This window comes from Sus scrofa, chromosome 11, assembly GCF_000003025.6.
Source record: "Sus scrofa isolate TJ Tabasco breed Duroc chromosome 11, Sscrofa11.1, whole genome shotgun sequence".
Classification (NCBI taxonomy): domain Eukaryota; kingdom Metazoa; phylum Chordata; class Mammalia; order Artiodactyla; family Suidae; genus Sus; species Sus scrofa.
In genome coordinates, this window is record NC_010453.5 from 66,942,471 (window position 1) to 66,959,336 (window position 16,866).

Here is a 16,866-nt window from a genome sequence, read left to right on the forward strand (position 1 = left end):
TGTGCAAAAGCTTTCAAGTTTAATTAGGCCCAATTTGTTTATGTTTGCTTTTATGTCTTTTGCTTCAGGAGACAGATCCAAAAAAAAAATATTGCTGCACTTTATGACAAAGAATGTTCTGCTTGGTTTCCTCTTGGAGTTTTATGGTTTCTGATCTTACATTTAGGTCTTTAATACATTTTGAGATTATTTTTGTAAATGGTGTTAGAGAGTGTTCTAATTTATTCTTTTACATGTAGCTGTCCAATTTTCCTAGCACTGTTTATTAAAAAGACGGTCTCTTCTCCATTTTTCCATTGTATATTCCTTCCTCCTTTGTCATAGATTAATTGACTGTAAATGTGTAAGTTTATTTCTGGGTTCTCTATTCTGTGCCATTGATCTATGTGTCTATTTTTGTGCTGGTACTACACTGTTTTGATTACTGTAGCTTTGTAATATAGTCTAAAGTCAGGGACCATGATTCCTCCAGCTCTGTTCTTCTTTCAAGATTGTTTTGGCTATTCAGGGTCGTTTTGTTTCCATACAATTTTTTAAATTACTTGTTCTAGGTATGTGAAGAAATTCCATTAGTATTTTCATAAGGATACTGTATTTGATAGTGCAATTGTGGACACATGATACTTTGCATTCATCAAAATTTATGGAAATTTACAACACAAAGATTAATCCTCAATATGCACACATTTTAAAAATCATTTAAGTCATCAGAGTATTCCAGGATGGAATAGGGATGCAACAAAAGAATCTAATTGTTTTATGAATGTATGAAACAGCCACACTGAAGAGGGTAGAAGAAAAAGTTGTTTACTTAGATAAATTTGGAAATAAGGAGAGTCTAAGACTAAAGGCAAAAGGAATTGTACAAAATACTGTACTGTAGTTGAAAAACTTATTTTACTTAGGCATATGTGTTAACAGTCTGAAACCACTGTACAGGAATCGAACAATGAAGTAAATGGATGCTCGATGGATGGTAGAAGCCAGGCTTTTCACTGTTGGGGTGGGTGTTTACAGATAAGCAGGGAGAGGAAACTAGAATGATTCACGTGGTAATGGGTTATATTTGCAGACATAAGTATGAAGTCATGTTTAGCTTAATATAGAAAAGGTTGACTACAGGGAGTTCCCGTCATGACTCAGTGGTAAAGAACCTGACTAGTATCCATGAGGACACAGTTTGATCCCTGGCCCCACTCAGTGCTGTGATCCAAGGTTGCTGTGAGCTGTGGTGAGGCCAGCAGCTGCAGCTCTGATTTGAGCCCTAGCCTGGGAATTTCCATATGCCTTGGGTGTGGCCCAAAAAAGAAAAAAAGAAACAGGTGACTTCATACAGAAAAACTTACAGGAATGTAGATAGACACAGATTAGTAGACAAGCATATTTCCTTGATCCATCAGCTGAGAGGGTCTGGAAGCAACAGTATCCCAGGAGCAATACCACACTCAAGGACCCAGCTTTTGGTCTCTAATACCACGCTATAGCCAAAGGAATCAGGACTCCTTGGAAAAATGACTGATGCTAAGACTAGGGTAGGAATTATACAGGATGATCCTGCAGCATCTCATAGTGCCCAAAGGTAAGAAAGTACTCCAAATAAAAGAAAACCTCCACAAGGATGGGGGTATGTATATCAAAGGGACATAGGAGTCACAGAGAGAGCTCTTAACACCCAAAGCTGGGACAATTTGAACAGCCATATACGTAGTTTTTTAGTAAAATCCAAAATATAAATATCTAGGAGTCCACGGTGACATCAATAAACAATTGAATAAATGAATGAACAAAAGGTAAATGGGAACAAATCTCCCATGCAGAAAAATTCCAAATTTTTTGGTAGATAAAGTGGGAGCACAACTTCTACTCCTTAAGTGTGGGCTGCGTTCATTGATTTCCATTCACAGTGTGCAGCGTGCAGTGTGCAGCGGGAGGAGTAGCTTTACAGCAGGAACCCGGTAAACCCTACCCCCGCCAGGTGATCGGGGTCAACCACTGGCAATCATGTGGACGATTTGCACCCTTGAGAGGATGCGAGTGGCACTTCACCTCTTTGGTCTTCCTCCCAGAACCCAGTCGAATCATGAAAACACCACAATCCCAATTCTGCAAAATATCTGACCTGTACTCCTCAAAACCATCAAGTGCATCTCAAACACTCATCTCATCAAAAATGAGAAAAATCTGGGAGTTCCCGTCGTGGCGCAGTGGTTAACGAATCCGACTAGGAACCATGAGGTTGCGGGTTCGGTCCCTGCCCTTGCTCAGTGGGTTAAGGATCCGGCGTTGCCGTGAGCTGTGGTGTAGGTTGCAGACGCGGCTCGGATCCCACGTTGCTGTGGCTCTGGCGTAGGCCGGTGGCTACAGCGCCGATTCGACCCCTAGCCTGGGAACCTCCATATGCCGTGGGAGCGGCCCAAGAAATAGCAACAATAACAACAAAAGACAAAGACAAAAAAAAAAAAAAAAAAAAAAAAAAATGAGAAAAATCTGCCACAGCCAAGAGGCACCTTAAGAGATGAGGACTAAATGGAATATGGTATCCTGGATGAGAGTCTACACACAAAAAAGCCACTGGGGGCGTTCTCTTGTGGTGCAGTGGGTTGAGGATCTAGTGTTGTCACTGCAGAGAACTGGGCACTGCTGTGGCACAGGTTCGATCCCTGGTCCAGGAACTTCTGCAGGCCTTAGGTATGGCCAAAAACAACAACAAAAACCAAAACCAAAACAACAACAAAAAAGACATTAGGTAAAAACTAAAGAAATCTGAATAAAGTAGGAATTTTAGTTGTCAATACAGTATCAATATCCGTTTGTCAATTGTAACAAAAATACTAATGTAGGCTGTATAGGAGAAATGGAAAGTAGGATATATGGGAACTCCCTTACTATCTTAACAATTTTTCTAGGAATTCCCACTGTGGTGCGGCAGAAATTAATCCAGCTAGTATCCCTGGGGATGCAAGTTCGATCCCTGGCCTTGCCCAGTAGGTCAAGGATCTGGCATTGCTGTGAGCTGTAGTATAGGTCACAGACAAGGCTCAGATCCCACATTGCTGTGGGTGTGCTGTAGGCTGACAGCTATAGTTGCAATTCAACCCCTAGCCTGGGACTTCCCTATGCCACGGGTGTGGCCCTAAAAAGCAAAATAACGTAATAATTTTTCTATAAATCTAAATGCAATCTAAAAATGAAAGGTTTTTAAGTTTTTTTTAAATTCAGCTGATCCAAAAAAAAATTTTTAAAGACAAAAACAATAATTACAAAATAATCATAATTCAGCTGGCCTCGAGAGGCTACTCATTAGCCAGAAAATCTGCCCTTTTAAGAAAAATATTACCAAACTATTCTTACATGCCAAACAATTAAAAATCTCTTCCTAAACCCTAATCTATTAATAAAATTGCAACTTGGCTAAATCAGGAGGTCAAATCTCCTAGTAACAACGTGCTAGGTAACATTGGCTACATTTGGAAAAGATGAGAAAGAAAGTATATACTTTTAAGTGTGAATAAGACATTCATTAAAGATCTTAGCAGAAGAAATGTTTTGGTATTTAAAATATAAATGTGATTATAACATAGAGCGGCTCATTTATATTCGTTCATCAGAATCATGTCAGATTTTGGGTGTCATCCATAGCAATGAAGAGTGACTAATAATCAGAGAGGAAACATGTCTTAATTGCATTATTAAGGTTTTTTTAATTTTAAAAACAAAAAAAATTTTTTTTGTCTTTTTAGGGCTGCACCCATGGCATATGAAAGTTTGCAGGCTAGGGGTTGCATCGGAGCTGTAGCCACTGGCCTGCACCCCAGCCACAGTAACACCAGATTTGAGCCACATCTGCGACCTACACCACAGCTCAAGGCAACGCCGGATCCGTACCCCACTGAGCAAGGCCAGGGATCGAACCCTCATCCTCATGGATAATAGTCGGATTCCTTTCCACTGCACCACAACAGGAACTCCCTTCACTAGTTTTAAATCGAGTGAGAGCATGTGTATCTTTCAGCAGGGACCCGACTTGGTCACATTTTTCCTTCCTTGAGTGTGTGATCAAAGCTCACACAGCCTGCTTCAGCCACAGCATATGCAGCAGACCCTGCTGTGGCTATGAAACCCTGCTCGGTCTTTGGCGTTACCATGGCACCGTGTGACTTCACTGTGGCGAGATGATGGAGAGAACTGAGCAGGGAGCGATGCTGCCCGCGGAGGCGCATCCTATGGGAAATAACTTACCTGGTGTAAGGAATGGTTCAGAATTCTCTTGGATTATATCCAAGAGGCCTCCCCATATAGCCAAACTCTTCTCTACAGACATAGTTTAGTGATTAGTGGTCAACTCCATTTTAACGTAAATGGTTGGCTGCAGTACTGCTTTCTCATCCTAGACAATGAGGAAAATCACGAATGTTCTAGGTTAAAGTAAGGTCCCTGGATGGCACCATCCTATCAGAACTGCACCCAGCTGCAGATGAATTGTGTTAACTGCCCAGAGAGGAACCAGCCTTGCCCAAGCCACAAGTTGGTGCTGTTTAATCTGAAAAGCTACAGAAAGGAAGCTGAGCCATCCTTCCAGAGAGAAGGGAAGGAAGGATGGTCAGAAGGACCCGTCACTTGCCCAGGATACCAAGGTTGCCTGAGGGGCCCTACCCGCGCTGCAAGAGAAAGTTTATGTCTACCTACCTCGGTCAACCACGACTAAGGAAACAGCTTTTGAAAAGATGGACAGGGAGTTCCCATTGTGGCTCAGCCATAGGGAACCCAGCTGGTATCCACGGGGACACAGTTTTGATCCCTGGCCTCGCTCAGTGGGTTAAGGATCTGTTGCTGTGAGCTGTGGTATAGGTTGCAGACGCAGCTCAGATCTGGTGTGGCTGTGGCTGTGGTGTAGGCTGGCGGCTGCAACTCAGATTTAACCCATGACCTGGGAACTTCTGCATGCTGCAGATATGGCCCTAAAAAATAAATGAATAAATAAATAAAGATAAACAGGACATCAATCAACTGAAGGAGGCAGTCGACAATATATGGGAGGGGTGGCAGCCATGGAGAACGGATACGGTGCGCGGATGCTTGCACATCGTGGGAAAGCTGGCTGGGAGCAGCCACGTGAGTTGCCTGTGGCGAGGGCGTGCCCAAGACGCTCCGTGTCACATGGTTTCTTCGTGAGTTGCCCGCTACACCCTAAACCATCCCTGAGTAAATGGCTCTCCCCTCATCGCAAAGCTTGCTCATCCACAGTGTCCACCTAAATCAAAGATTCCAAGACACCAGCCCTACATAACCCGTTTCAAACTGCAGATGGGTCAAGGGCTCCTCGCCGCTACTTGCCCCAAACCATAGCGAAGAGTACTAAGCAACAGTCATCATTCACCACGTTGATGACAATATTCTCTCTCTTCTTTGGGGAATTTGTTTTATTAGAGTGTAGATGACAGCGTTCTTTTAGACAAGATGCAAATGTACCGCGAGAAGCCGGCCGAGGGTAGAGCCTTGGGGAGGCATGCCGAATACAGCACAAATGCCACCAGCGATCCAGGAGCTCTCTGCAGCTGCTCAACTTTCACAGACACACAGCCTCTTGGAGGTTTCTGAGCCGAAATTCGTACCCACGTTCTGCGAGCTTCCTTACGTTGTTTGGCATGATTTTCCTGCCCTTTCTGAGAAGGTGGCTGACCTGAGCATGTAGGATAAAAGTTCCCAAGAGCCTCATGTCCTGCTCTTTCCCTAAATAGCTGTGGTCCATCTTTAGACTTTCAAAGAGCCACAAGGTAACAACAAAGCACAGTTGACCCTGACGAAGGAAATTACTAGACTAGGCTAAACCTGTCCCCTTAACCCCAGATTCCTGAGTCCAGGGGTTAATAACATTAGCATTTCTGAATCAAGAACCGTCCTCGGATTAGAGTGGTGAAAAAGCAGAGTGAAGTTCTTGTCGTGGCTCAGCGGGTTAAGAACCTGACCTAGGATGCAGGTTCGATCCCTGGCCTCGCCCAGTGGGTTAGGAATCTGGTGTTGCTGCAAGCTGGGGTGTAGGTTGCAGCTGTGGCTCCAATTTGACCCCTGGCCAGGGATCTTCCCTATGCCACAGGTGCAGCCCTAAAAAAAAAATAAAAATAAAAAATAAAAATAAAAAAAAAAAACAGCTAAACTGACATTGGAGGATTTGCTTTCTTATCATTTTCCTTAACCTAATGACCTTGAGCAGGTCAACTAAACTCTTTGAGGCTTCATTCTTGTTATCCTTAAAAACAGGGGCAGGACTGTCCTTGATGGTGTCCACTGGCTCCTCCGGCTTCACTCTGCATCCTGCTCCAACCTGCTTTCTGCCCTGGGAGGCCAACTTCAAGGCATGACACCAGAGTCTCTTTTGCTGTCTAATTGGGGTCCTGGTTCTGGTTCTAGCTTCTGGCCGGGGTCCCCCAAGAAGAGGTCAGAAGGGGCCATGAGACTGGGTATTTGTCCCCCTGCTCTCTTCCTGCAGGGTCCCTGGGAGTGGCGAGGTCCCTTGCCTGAAGGTCACTGCCTCTCTCAAGGCAGCCCCCTCTGCACAGTCACCTCCCAGCTTTTAATAACTAGCTGCTCTGCTTGCTCCACAGGTCTACTGCTGGTGACAACTTCACTGTCACTAGCCCTGGGGTATTACACCATCCTGTGTGGCTTCCTTGCCCTGCCTGTGCTTTTGTAAATGCTTTGCTAAGTTTGAAGCCTCCTAGAAGCACCCTAATTTGAGAGTGCCAACTGGTTCCCACTGTGGCTGTGACTAATACAATGAGCTAGATTAGAGGTATGCCGAATATCATGGGGTGCTTCTGAGATTTAATTGGCATTTTGATTTGAATTCTATGCATGTTAACTAAATCAGATAAAAGACAGAAACCAGCTTCCATAGACCCAGCTAGGAGTTTTGGATTTTTCCAAATTGTTTGACTGTCCTCCTTGTTTGATGCTTAACCTAAGTCAATAGAATACATTTCAACTTCAAAAGATATCTTATTAGCAAGATTTCACTTTCTTTGCTTGACATATTGGTGTGTCATATAAAATGTTATTCAAGAAGGGAAACAGGCTTTACTACTATCAAAAAAAAATTTTTTTTGGTCTTTTTAGGCTCTAGCCACAGCATATGGAAGTTCCCAGGCTAGGGGTCGAATCAGAGCTGTAGCTGTCAGCCTACACCACAGCTCACGGCAATGCTGGATCCTTAACCCACTGGGTGAGGCTAGGGATCGAACCTGTGTCCTCATGGATACTAGTCAGATTCATTTCCACTGTGCCATGATGGGAACTCCTGCTATCAAATGTTTGATAACCACCAGTAGATGGCTTCTAGGTTCCTTCCAAGAGCCTAAGACTCTAAGTGTTACACTTTGTGGAGATGGGCAGTAATACCTAACCCCTCTCAACGATGCGTCTAGGCAATGAAACAGAGTGAGCGCCACTAGAGGAGAAGTATAGAGACAACAAAGGTCATGGGACTCAGTCATGCCCCTCCCCACTCCCTCATCCCTTCAGCTGAAATGGCTCGTTCTTCTCCTCATCAAGATCTCTTACTTATGAGCATTGTTATATTATTAGTACCCACCATTTCCTGACAACCCACTATGTGCCAGGATTTCTGTGCTTAGAGCTTTCTGTTTGTAACTGGTAAGTGACATTGCAGCAGTATACCAAAGTGGAATGCTGTCAGTCCCATCACCCTGGCCAGCAGGACCAATGCCCCGCCTCCCCACCCATCAGAATTGTGCCCCCCCCCCAGTTTCCACTCCGTGGGGAGCAGGGGGCTTCTAGGCGGTCCTGCTGGCTGCATCGCCCTGCACAGGCTAAAAATCAGTCAAAAGAAGTTCACCCCAAACTAGACAGGGCTCCCTTTTAGGTTATTCCTCTGAGCTGCTTTTCCTAAAGTCCAACTCTGCCCTCAGGAGGGCTGAGAAGGAGCAGGTAAAAAGCAGGTCAGCTTCCGCAGGGGCCAAAAGATGCTTGACTCTGCACTCTTGACCAACTCAAGGCTGCGGGCAGCTCCCACCACCACCACCCTCAGGTCACACTTCTTTCTAGCTTATTGGTAATCTGATTTCAGCATCTTCATCACCCAGTCCCTGCTTAGGGTCCTCCCGGACCTTCCAGAAGAGTGTTCTAAACTTTGATTGTGGGGGACAAGAGGTTAGGGTCCTGGTGTCCTCCCTCTTAGAAGATCCAGTGCTCTGTAGGCAAGTTGTGAAGATTCATCTAGCACTCTGCTTTCCAGAAAAAGGGATGGGAGACCAATGGAGGGATTCCCCCCACCCCCCGCTGCCACCAGTAATTCAGATTTCCTCCAAGGTGATATTTGCAGTCTCTACCAAAAGCTGCCCACTGTTTCAGGACCCAGATCACCAAGCATCATCAACTATACACATCCTGTTTCCTCAGCTCCATGATCCCCAGGTCGTAGCTGCAGTATAGGATGCCCTGGGTCCTACACCCAGAAAAAGGCTTAGCTGCCTCGTTATCTTTGAGGACAGAAGAAAACGCAGACAATCACTCCTACTTCTAATGTCAATTATGAGCAGAGACCTCACGAATAAATTCAGCTGCTCTGACTTTAAATTCATTTTGTATAGTCAGAATACCAAATTCTAAAATAGAGCACTTGGGGAGCCAGGGGTAATTTTTAGAATCACAGTGAATTACAGAACAAACAGAGCCTCAAAGTCAGAGGAAGGCACGTGTCTCTGATGAATGAGTTAGCAAAAAAAAAAAAAAAAAAGATTCGTTCTACTTCAGTTCAAACCTCCGAAATCAGACTCTGCTGTTTTTAGAATCTATAGAGGTTCTGCTAAGTTCAACTCAAGTTCAGTGGTGTAAAGAAGAGACGTGCAACTGTCACGGCAATACCAGAGGAAGAGCTTCAGCTTTAGAGGCAGGGAAGCAGACTTCCGTCCCAGCTCTGCCTTGGGTGGGCTCATTATTTAACTTACCTGCAGCTCAGAATCCTCATCTATAAACCAGAGACAATAGTCCTTGCTTTGTTCTGAAGAGTCAAAGAAATAAAACAGGCCTGGCCCCAGCCAGGTCCTGCCCCATTGGAGATACTCAATAAATATTCAATATTCAAGTGAATCATGGAATAAAATACCTAGTATTCGACTACTCAGTAAGGGTGAGTTTCCTCCTCTAAGCTGAAGTGAGGGTGTGACCGAAGTCATCCAGCGGGAGAATAAAGAGGGAAAAGGGCCCAGAATGAGCAGCACATGCAGGATGGCGGAGCAGGTGCCCATAGAAGATGCCCATAGGAACTGCTAGGAAACGCGGCCCCGGAGAGAGGGAAATGGGGAAGCAGAGGGGGAAGAAGATGTATAAATGCAGAGATATCTGCGGTCCAGAGCTGAAAATTAGGATGGAAATATATCCAGAAGATGAGGAGGCCCTTGGGTCCCCTCATCAGGGTTCCAGCAGAAAACAGATGGCAGTTCCATAGAGACTATTTACAAGGCTGGGGCAGACTTATGAGAAAGTGGCCAAGGTGAAGTACTGAAAACAGCAGAAAGCCACTCCCACCCTGGTCTTACAGGAGAAAGGGGATCAGGTTCTCCAGGGCCACAGGGACACAGAGTGCGGAAGGTGCCATCCCACAGGAGCTGGGATCTCAGGAAAGGGGGAGCCCAGGGCCAAGCCCCGCCCTTTGGAGATGAGCAGACGGATGGGAACCAGCCCCGCTGAGTCTCCCCCGTCCTTCCACTCCCTACCTCCCCCTACCCTTCCCTGTCCCCCTCCCCCATTTCCTCCTCCCTCCATCCCCCTCCCTCCATCCCCCCTCCCTCCATCCCCCTCCCTCCATCCCCCCTCCCTCCATTCCCCTTCATCCATCCTTCTTCCTCCATCTCCCCTCCCCCAACCCTGCTGTCTCCTAGTTGAACCCGGAAGTCAAGGGAACCAGGTGATGCCATCTGCAGAGGTCACCTGCAGGCGGCAAGGCTGAAGGGTGAGCCTATTGCAAAGGGGAATGTCCCCAGCGAGAGAGCAGTTTTAGCAGCGCCCCTCATCCCACCCCCGAGGTGGGATGGGTGGAGAAAAGGTACAGCAAGGCCCTCTACTCACAACCACTCTGGAAGCAGCCTGAATCGCTATGTGTAACCTGAAAAACAGAGTAGAACACAAACCCACTTTTTGTAAGACGGTCTATTCAGAATTCCCACCAAGCCTCCCGGCCTCACCCGAGCCGGGCTAAGCCGAGCTGGACCGCCCGCTGTCAAGGTGCACTGCCGCTCAAGCGCTTTTTAAGACTAAATAGAAGCACTTCAGCGGATGCCTATGAGCCCCGGCACTAGTTCCCTTAGAAACTGTAATATCCCTTAGAAACCCATATCTGAAAACAATTCGAGAAAGAACTAAAAAAAGGACCATGTGTGCTCTGCTTCTCGCTCTGCGTCATCGCTGAGCAGGGACCGGAGCTATTTCAGCTCCTCGGACGAGGACAGATGTGCCCTGACCCACCTTCCCTCCCCAGCCACCCTGAGCTATCTTTGAAATTGGGCCTGCGCTGGGGCCGGCGCGTCCTCAAAACCTTGGAGCGAACCAAGCAGGGGGAAGGAATGGGGGGCGTGGCTTTTGCGTCTCAGGACCGCCCACCGCTGCCCCCCACCCCACATGCACGCGCATGCACATCGGTGCATGCACGAGTGTGCTAGCACAGTTCACACCGCGGTCTGCACCCTACAAACAGGGAGAGCAGGTGTGCGTCACCCCACCTTGGGTGGGGTGCTTGGCTCTTCCCACCCGAATGCCCCCAGGCCCCAGCGCAGCCTCAGTCTGAAATCCCAGTGTCCCAGAAAGACCTTGCATCGTGGAGACGCCAAAGCATCAGCTCTACAGCCTGCCTGCTGGCTGGCTGGCATTAGCAATTCTGATAACCTCCAGCTTGATCCATTTTCCTCCAGGCCCTGTTAAAATATCCTTTTCTAGCAATTTCCCAGACCTTCTGAATATGATGTCCAGTGGGTCTGAGGGCATTGGGATCTAAGATCCACCCTCCCTCTCTTCAGGGGGTTCTGACAGTTCACAAGTGGATGGATCCGTAGGGCACTGCTGTTATTCTCAGGTCAAAAAACGGTCCAATATCAGCATTCAGGTAATTCAGCCCAGATCACAGGAAGAACAGTCAGAATATCACCTTTAGGAGTTCCCTGGTGGTTCAGCAGGCTAAGGACCCAGGGTTGTCATTGCTGTGGCACAGGTTCATTCCCTGGCCCTGGAACCTCTTCATGCTGGGTATATATCAGCTTTAGTTTTTTTCATATTCTTTTCCATTAGGCTTTATCTCAAGGTATTGAATATAATTCCCTGTGCTGTACAGTAGAACCTTGTTGTTTACCTATTCTGCATATTAGAGTTGCATCTGCTCATCCTAACCTCCCACTCCATCCCTCGTCCATCTACCTCCCCATTGGCAACTACACATCTGTTCTCTATATGAGTGCTTCTGTTTCAGAAAAGTTCACTTGTGTCATATTTGAGATTCCACGTATCGGTGATATCACATGGTGTTTGTCTGACTTACTTTGCTTAGTGTGTAATCTAGTTGCACCCATGTTGCTGCAAGTGGTATTATTTTCGTTTTTTTAATGGCTGAGTAATATTCAGTTGTTTTTATATGCCACATCTTCTTTATCCATTATTTCGTGGATGGATGTTTAGGTTGTTTCCATGTCTTGGCTATTGTAGTAGGTCTGGGAGCTTCCATATGCCACACGCGCAGCCCTGAAAAAAAAGAGAGAAAAGAAACAAAGGGGTTCCCTCCTGTCTCTGTGAGTTAAGAATCTGGCATTGTCACTGCTGTGGCTCTGGTTACAGCAGTGGCACAGGTTCGATCTCTAGCCCATGGACATTCACATGCTGCAGGCGTGGCCAAAGAAAAGGAACAAGCGTTAATTTTTGAAATTCTAAGACAATTTTTGAGCTATAATTGAAATATTAGTTTCAAGGGTATAATATAATGATTCGGTATTTGTATATATTGTGAAATGATCCCCACTGTAAGTCTAATTAACATCCATCACCACATGTAGTTACAAATTTTTTCCACATGATGAAAAACTTTGAGATCTACTCTCTTAACTTTCAAATGTACATGCAGTATGATTAACTATAGTCACCATGCTGTAAACTACACCCCTGTGACTTCATTAGTTGATGACTCAGCGGACCTTTGACCATCTTCACCCATTTGCTCACTCCCTGTCTCCTACCTCTGGCAACACACAATCTGTTTTATCTCTGAGCGTGATGCTTCCAGCGGTGTTCTCAAGATTGCTTGGGCTATTCAAGGTCTTTTATGGTTCCATGCAAATTTAAGGATTGCTTGTTCTATTTCTATGAAAAATGCCTTTGGAATTTTAATAGAGATTGCATTGAATCTGTATATTACTTGGGAAGTATGGACATTTTAACACTATTTTTCCAATCTATGGGTACAGAATGTCTTTCATTTATTTTATTTTTTTAGGGTTACACTCACAGCATAAGGAAGTTCCCAGCCTAGGGGTCAAATCGGAGATACAGCTGCTGGCCTACACCACAGTCACAGCCACACCAGATCCGAGCCACATCTGCGACCTACACCACAGCTCAAGGCAATACCGGATCCTTAACCCACTGAGTGGGGGCCAAGGATCGAACCTGCATCCTCATGGATATTAGTCAGATTCCTTACTGCTGAGCCACAGTGGAAACTCCAAGAATATCTTTCATTTATTTATGATTCTTTCAGTTTCTTTCATCAGTGTCTTATAGTTTTCAGCATAGAGATCTTTCACCTCCTTGGTTAAGGCTTTTCCTAGTTACTTTATTCTTATTGTTGCAATTGTCAGTGGAAGTATTTTCTTAGTTTTTCTAAGTTTGTTATTAATGCAACATATTTCTGTATATTGATTTTTGTATCCTGCAACTTTATTGAATTCATTTATTCTAATACTTTTTTGGTGGAGTCTTTAGCATTTTCTGTACATAGTTTCATGTTATCTGTAAGCAGTGACAGTTTTACTTCTTCCTCTTCTGTTTGGGTGGTTTTATTTCTTTTTCTTGCCTAGTTGCTCTGGCTAGGACTTCCAATACTATGCACACAAAAGTGGCATGAGTGGGCATCTTGGAGTTCCCAGTGAGGCGCCGTGGATTAAGATCCAGTATTGTCTCTGCGGTAGCACAGGTTTGATCCCCAGCCAAGCACAGTGGGTTAAGAATCAGGTGTTGCTGCAGCTGTGGTGTAGGTTGCAGCTGCAGCTTGAATTCAATCCCTGGCTTCCATATGCCGCAGGTGCAGCCAAAAAACAAAGGTGGACATCCTGTCTTGTTTCTGATCTTAGAGGAAACCCTGTCAGGTTTTCGCCACTGAGTGTGACGTTAGCTGTGGACTTACCATATATTGGCCTTTGTTATGCTGAGGTATATTTCCTTTATACCCACTGTGCTGATAAGAATCGCTCTCTCTCTCTCTCTCTCTTTTTTTTTTTTTTTTTTGTCTTTTTAGGGCCACACCCTTGGCATATGGAAGTTCCCAGGCTAGGGGTCGAATCAGAGATGTAGTTGCTGGCTTACACCAAAGGCACAGCAACACCGGATCCAAGCCGCATCTGTGACCTACACAGCACCTCATGGCAACACCGGATCTTTTAACCCATTGAGCAAGGCCAGGGATCGAACCCACATCCTCCTGGCTACTAGTCATGTTTGTTACTGCTGAGCCACGATGGGAACTCCAAGAATCATTTTATTTTATTTATTTTTTGTCTTTTTGTCTCTTCTAGGGCCTCACCCGCAGCATATGGAGGTTCCCAGGCTAGGGGTCTAATCAGAGCTGCAGCTGCCAGCCTACGCCAGAGCCACAGCAACGCCAGATCCGAGCCGCATCTGCGACCTACACCACAACTCACAGCAACACAGGATCCTTAACCCACTGAGCAAGGCCAGGGATCGAACCTGCAACCCATGGTTCCTAGTCAGATTCGTTAACTACTATGCCACAACGGGAACTCCCAAGAATCATTTTTGTAAAGGGCTAAAGAACTAAAAGCCTGACAATTCTAATGTCTGTCTCTATTTAATGAAGCTTGAGATGGGAACATTTTCTAAAAAAGAATAAAGAGCAAATATCTATTCAATTGACTCTTTCTTTTTCATGAGGGTAGAAGCAAACTTGCATCATCAGGTTCCAGATTCTCTTTTCCAAATCTTAATAATGTATGTAATTATTATAATTTCAAATACAAGCCTGAAAACAAGTAATTAGTAAGTGTATACAGTAATCTAACCAGATTGAGTTTGAGGATGCCTTCGGTTTACGACGAATTGAGAAACAAAAAGGGAAGTAAAGGGATTTTAAATTCCAAAAGAACTAGAAATTCAAGTTCACAGGCAGCTTATTGAAACTTGTGTTAAAGCTACTGAATCTCAGCAAGTCACTCATTACAGATGATAATTTTGGAGTTCTCTTGTGGCACAGTGGGTTCAAGATCCAGGGTTGCCACTGTGGTGGTTTGGGTCGCTGATTTGGCATGGGTTCGATCCCTGGCCTGGGAACTTCCATGAGCTGTCAGTGAGACCAAAAAAGAAAAAGATCACAGTTGCATTTCTAACAGCGATTAGATCAGGACTGGTCACCACTATCTAATAATGTCTCTATAATATCTGTTAGGGAGAATTCATTCATTCGGCAAATATTTATGAACTGTTTACATGGTACTATCAGTTCTTCTAAGTCCCAGGAATACAGACCTGAGTAGGGTTCATGTCCACTCTCAAGGAGCTCGCAGTCCATGGAGGAGCCATGTACGAGAAGCAGCCAGCACAACGGAACACCATAGGTGGTGCTCTGTGGGTGCACAGAGGAGGGCGGCCAGCAAGGCCCGGAGAGGCCATCCGGAGGAACTGACACGCTGGAACCTGGTCGTGAAAGACAGATGGCAGTTAGCCCAACAGGAGAGGGCATATTCCAGAGGAAAGGAACATCACATTCAAAGGCAAAGCAGGGAGCGTTTGGAGCATCTGGAGCATGCTAAGTATTTCAGTGTGTGTGCCCTTGGCAGTGGGGGAAGATGAAGCTGGGCAGGTATATGGAGCCAGAGCAGAAAAGAATTCCCACATATGCTAAGGACAGCCCAAAGACTGACTCTTGAAGGAGGTAAAAGACCAGCCTTGGGGGAGTTCCCATTGTGGCTCAGCAGTAATGAACCCGACTAGTAACCATGAGGATGTGGGTTTGATCCCAGGCCTCACTCAGTGGGTTAAGGATCCAGCATTGCGGTGAACCGGCATTGCGGTGAACTGTGGTGTAGGTTGCAGACACAGCTCATATCCCACATTGCTGTGGCAACTGCAGCTCTGATTTGACGCCTAGCCTGGGAACTTCCATATGCCATGGGTGCAGCTCTAAAAAGCCAAAAAAAAAAAAAAAAAAAAAAAAACCCACAAAAAACAAAACAAATCAAAAGACCAGCCTTGAGCGAATAATAAAGAACGGAATCTAACTAATTATGACTCTACAAATCCACATTTAAGGCCATAGCATCCAGTTAATTTTATCTTCATAACAGCCCAGAGGTGGCTATTATACCCATTTTATAGATGAGAAAACAGAGATGCAGAGAAATTGAATAAATCACCCAAAATACCCAATGAATAAGGGTTGGAGCTGAGATTTGAGCCCTGGGGGTCTCATTCACATCAGAAGACACATTATGTGGCCGTTATAATTTAGTCAGTTTACCGCAGTGTCCTGAAGAAAATGTGTTAAGCCTTCATTGGCCATGAACCGTCTCAAGTAAATGAGTTCCCTGGTGGCTCAGCGGGTTAAGGATCTGGCATTGTCATTTCCATGGCTCGGGTTCAATCCCTGGCCAGGGAACTTCTGAGTGCCTGTGGTGTGGCCAAAAAATGTGACTTCGTAGAACCCCAGAATCAGACCACCTTACGTTCATGCTGATTCCTGCAGTGAATCCACTTCCAAAGCCGTAGCCTGGAATTATCTTCCTTGAAGAAACAAACTAATCTTTTATCTATTCACATGGATTGATTTGCCACTGACCAGCAACTTGAAGCACTCGATAGTGGTAACCCCGTCGAAACACTCGGGAGATGTAAAGCACGGTGACACACACTGGCCGCAAGTCCCCTGGCCACGCCACACAGGCTCTACCTGGGGCAGGCACAGAAACAGAGCTCTCTAGCTGCAGGTAGGACATGCTGATGCAGCTCAAGCAGAAGAGAGGCTATGGGGACACCTCTGGAACCCCAAGAGAGGAAACCAGCAGAGTGTCTGGATGCCCCCGGAACCTCCAAGAGGGGAAACCAGCAGAAACGAGGAGAAAGTTTTCAGATTTTGCCTCTGTTTCTCCCGAGAGGTGGGGAGGCAAGGAGGGAGGTCATTCCAGGGAGAGGCGCAGGGTGGGGTAAAGCATAATTGCATGAGAGGACCCACAAGTCTGGCTGGGGCTAAAGAAGGTGTGTGTGTGTGTGTGTGCACACGCGCGTGCACCTGTGCACATAGGTTGTATTTTTTTTTTTTAATGGTTTCCTTTGCTGAGCCAAAGCTTGTGAACTTGATTAGGTCCCATTTGTTTATTTTTCCTTTTATTTCTATTGCCTTGGGAGACTGACCTAATAAAACATGTGCATGATTTATGTCAGAGAATGTTTTGCCTATGTTCTCTTCTCAGAGTTTTATGGTGTCATGTCATATTTAAGCCTTTAAGCCATTTCGAGTTTATTTTTGTGGATGGTGTGAGAGTGTATTCTAATTTCATTGATTTACATGCAGCTGTTCAATTTCCCCAGCACCACTTGCTGAAGAGACTATCTTTTCCCTATTTTATATTCTTGCCTCCTTTGTCA